The 4,192-nt window shown below is 38.2% G+C and overlaps 2 long non-coding RNA genes across 2 annotated transcripts; one reads left to right on the top strand and one right to left on the bottom strand.

Moving 5' to 3' along the window:
- Nucleotides 1-441: 441 nt before the first annotated feature.
- On the top strand, nt 442-1,130 carry LOC133847115 (uncharacterized). The gene is made up of 2 exons (XR_009895124.1): nt 442-880; nt 941-1,130. It is a non-coding gene; the product is annotated as an uncharacterized LOC133847115 (long non-coding RNA).
- A 1,573-nt stretch (nt 1,131-2,703) lies between these two features.
- Nucleotides 2,704-3,564, bottom strand: LOC133850215 (uncharacterized). Its single transcript, XR_009895604.1, has 2 exons — nt 3,159-3,564; nt 2,704-2,772 (listed from the first exon to the last, which is right to left on the bottom strand). It is a non-coding gene; the product is annotated as an uncharacterized LOC133850215 (long non-coding RNA).
- Between the last annotated feature and the right edge of the window lie 628 nt (nt 3,565-4,192).

Raw genomic sequence — 4,192 nt, 5'->3', positions numbered from 1 at the left:
TTCGATGTCAAATGGCGTTTTATATTTGTTGAGTGAATGCCTGCTAATTTAACTCCGCACACTTTGCACGCCGATTTGTTCTCAATTGAGTTAAATATAAAAAATTGGTGCACTTTTTTAATAATTTCTCTTCCCATTTTGAAATAATTTGATAAGTTAATGTTTACACGCGAGATTCACAAAACCAATTGACGCGTTGAACCCACGAAACTTCACATACACACATACATGCACAAAAGACTTTTTGAATCGTTGATCGCGAGCAAACGGTCCGAGAATGAGCAGAGCAAACGAAAACAGAAAAAACTGCTCTTCGACTGAGCGCGAGCAAAATTTGTATACGAGCAATTCAATCGGTTGCTCTCAGACTTTTTGCTCAAAGTCTGAGGCTGCAAACCAGTGTTGCCGTTTTATCCTTTTTCCGGACAGATCTGTCCGGTTTTTAACTGTGTCAGCCGGAAAAAATTTAAAACATCCCCTATCCTTTTATCTGTCCTTTTTTTATTTTGACCTGGCCTTTTTTATCCGCTTTTTATTTTTGTGTAAAGTGCTGAAAAATAATCCAAATTTACATTATTTTTATATCGATAGCAGCACTTTTAAATGAATGTAACCCTGTTGTAATCGTAAATCGTATATATCGATATACAGTGCTATCAGTTGTTACTTTTATTGTGAAATTTGTGCGGGAAAGATGCCAAAAGAAGTTTATAAACAAAAGTTCCGTGATTCATGGCTAAATCAGCCGGATCTGGTGCAGTGGATGTGTCGTGATCAAAAATGCAGAAGTTGAGCGTGTTTTTAGCCAAGCTAATTTGGTAAAAACCAAATTGCGCAACCGACTGCAAATAGAAACTTTAAATGCGATTTTATCGATCAGGTAAATATTTTAATACTCTTTTGTTTCACACATTTATTGAAATTGTTTTTTCTTTTTTAGGTTTGGGCTACGCCGGAACGGCGTATGTTGCCATGAATATGAAATTCCTGAGAAATATTTAAAAATGATTGGAAGCAACCAATCTACAATAAATCAAAGTTTAGAAGTTTGCAATGATGACATTGACGATGTTCTAAACGAGTTGGCAACCAATAAAGAATGATATTACATAAAATGTATGGAAAAAATATTTTGTCTTGTTTTTTGTCCTTTTTTTTTTAAATTTTTGTCCTTTTCTATCCTTTTTTATAATCAATCTAGGCTTTTTCTGTAACGAGCTAACGGCAACACTGCTGCAAACAGAGTGCGCGCTGAGACGAAGATGAAGACGAATACGAAGACGAATTGCTTGCGTTGCGAGTAAGCTAATAGGTCGCATAGTGCAAAACGAATTTGTTGCGATTTTATGATGTTAATCGCAATGGATTTCTCGTCAGATGATGAGCTGCTGTTAGAGGAGAGTTTATTTTTAAAATTAAAAAGAATTAAAAAAGTGCATGGAGGCATTCACCCAATTAATTTGGGAAGAAAAACATTCAGCGAATTTCATCATTTGTTTGATGAGCTGCGTCAAGACGAGAAAAAATTGTGAAGTACACCAGAATGAAAATCAGCACATTTGATTACATTCTTCTAAAAATAGAACCGCTAATTATCAAAAATTGGACAAATTTTAATAAAACCCCAATTATACCGGCAAAAGACTAATTGTAACGTTACGGTAAGAACATTTTTCAAAATTTATTTAGTTTTATTCATTTCCATGTTTTTTATAAATTTGAAAATGTAACAACGTTTCCTGATGAAACGTATTGCATCGGGTCTTGTGGGGATAATGCATTATCCGAAAATGCTGTTGAAGAAGACTCAAAAACAGTCGGTGATGGTACGGAAATACTAGTAGCCTGAAAAGAGCGCCCTACGTTGTACGCATAGTTGTACACAGATCTTTGCATGTCCATGCGGCATAAAAGTTTAGTTTGCGGATCCATTTTCCGCACGTGTGGCAATAAGCTAATAAAAAACGCCATATCCTCGTCGTCTGCTGGAATCCTGGATTTATTTTTTTGGTCCAAAAGTTCCAATTTTGTTTTCTCTATTTCGAGGATTTCACCCTCAATGTTGTCATGGCGCCGCTTTAGTTTTTTTGGAGTATGATGTTGTGGGGTGGATGTGTCAACCTCAAAAGTACTAATGTTGCTTTCCTCATCATACTGCGGCGTCTCTTTATCCGCACTATGCGGCGCCTCTATATCTACACTCGTTCAAAATGAGTCCATTGAGAACACATCTCGTTGAGCGACTCAGGTCCAGCGTCGCCAGAACGTTCCGGTGGAAATTTCCTCAATTCGACTCGAAATGTATCCCTTAATTGTTTCCATTTTTTTTTCAAAGACATGGCTGAAAAATACATACATATATTTATATTTTAGTAGTTACGACAATAACATTGTTTTAAATTGTATTCCTGTTTTAGATATCTCGCTACTGGCACTTCATTTAGATCTATATCTTTTAACTTTCAAATGGGTGCTTCAACGGTTCGTTCTATTGTGATAGAAACATGTGAAGCTTTGTGGACAGTTTTGCAACCTCTACATATGCCTGTTCCCACAGAACAAAATATAAAAGAAGTGGCGGATCAGTATTGGAATCTTTGGCAATTTCCTTTTGCATCCTCAACGATTTACACAAAGAAAAATTCTGGAGACTTAAAGTTTCCGAAGGATTCCTATTTGCCCAATACCACCATATCTATGCCATATGTGTTGCTTGCGGATGAAGCTTATCCTCTTTTGGACTGGGTTCTTCGACCATACGCCAGAAGAAATCTTACATTGGAAAATGAATATTTTAATAGTCGTTTGTCCAGAGCGCGAAGGTGTGTGGAATGTGCATTCGGCATAATTAACTCCAAATGGAGAATATTATGGAAGCCAATTGAAACAACTCCACCTAACGCAGAAACTATTGTTAAAGCAATTTGTATACTGCATAATACAATGTTAGATTTAGAAAATCTGGACACTCATATGCAAGAGGGAGAACAATTTATAAGGAACAATCCACAAAATATATTGAAAAGTTCAAAGAAAAGAGGTCGAATAATCAGAGACACGTTTCGTAGTTTTGTTTGCAGCCATAGAAATGCTGATAGTATTTAAGAATTTGTTTTCCAATTATCTCACTTTGTATAAATATTAATTAAATTACTTACCATCAACATTCAATTCCTTTGAAATATCATTCCAATTTTGATCAACAATATGCCTATTGTGGTAAAGTTTATGTTGCTGATCCCATAAACAAAGTTTTTAAACACAGCTGCAATCAATTCTTCGTTTATAATTGACATTTTAAAAACACGTGTGCGTTGAGAAAATCACAAGTAACAAGCAAAAAGCATGGGTACAACATAACAAAAAAAAAAAAGAAGAAAAAGAAGAAAGAAAAATAACAGCAAAGGCAAAATAGCAAGCGATTCGTCTTCAAAATCAGTACAGCACCGTTTGAAGCGAATTGCTTGCGTTTCGTCTTCATCTTCGTCTTCGGCTTTGCGCGCACTCTGTTTGCGGGCGAGCGAATTCATATGAATTGCTCTGCACTGTTTTTCGTCCTCGTCTTCATCTCTCAGCGCGCACTCTGTTTGCAGCCTCAGTGACGAACACTTATTTTGAGACCGCACGAATCGGTTAACAGTTATTTGCAAGCTATGCGCTTGAGGCATGCCTTCCGTCTATCACAACATGATCAATCTGGTTGCGCGTTTTTCAATCAGGGGACAGCCATGTGGCCTTGTGGATGTCGAGGTGCCGAAATCTGGTGCTACTCACTACCATGTTTCGCGCCGCGGCGAAGTCAAACAGCCTGAAACCGTTGTTCGAGGTTGTCTCATGGAGGCTGAATTGACCGACGGTGCGGTCAAAGATGCGTTCGCGCACAACCTTTGCGTTAAAGTCCCCGAGGATGATCTTCACGTCGTGGTTTGGGCAGCGGTCGTATGTGTCCTCGAGTCTCGCGTAAAATGCATCCTTAGCAGCATCGTCGTTCTCCTCCGTCGGGGCGTGCGCGCAAATTATGCTATGATTAAAAAATCTAGATTTGACGCGGATTGTAGCCAGCCGTTCACTCACTGGGGTGAAATTGGAGACGTGGTGGCGAAGTCTCCGGCTTACTACAAATCCGCATCCAAATTCGCGCCTTTCCGCATGACAGCTGTAGTAAATATCGCAGTTTGCTCGCTTGGAGCAA

Source organism: Drosophila sulfurigaster, chromosome 2L (assembly GCF_023558435.1).
Source record: "Drosophila sulfurigaster albostrigata strain 15112-1811.04 chromosome 2L, ASM2355843v2, whole genome shotgun sequence".
Classification (NCBI taxonomy): domain Eukaryota; kingdom Metazoa; phylum Arthropoda; class Insecta; order Diptera; family Drosophilidae; genus Drosophila; species Drosophila sulfurigaster.
The sequence above is the reverse complement of the archived record's forward strand: the minus strand, read 5'-3'. Positions and strand labels throughout refer to the sequence as shown.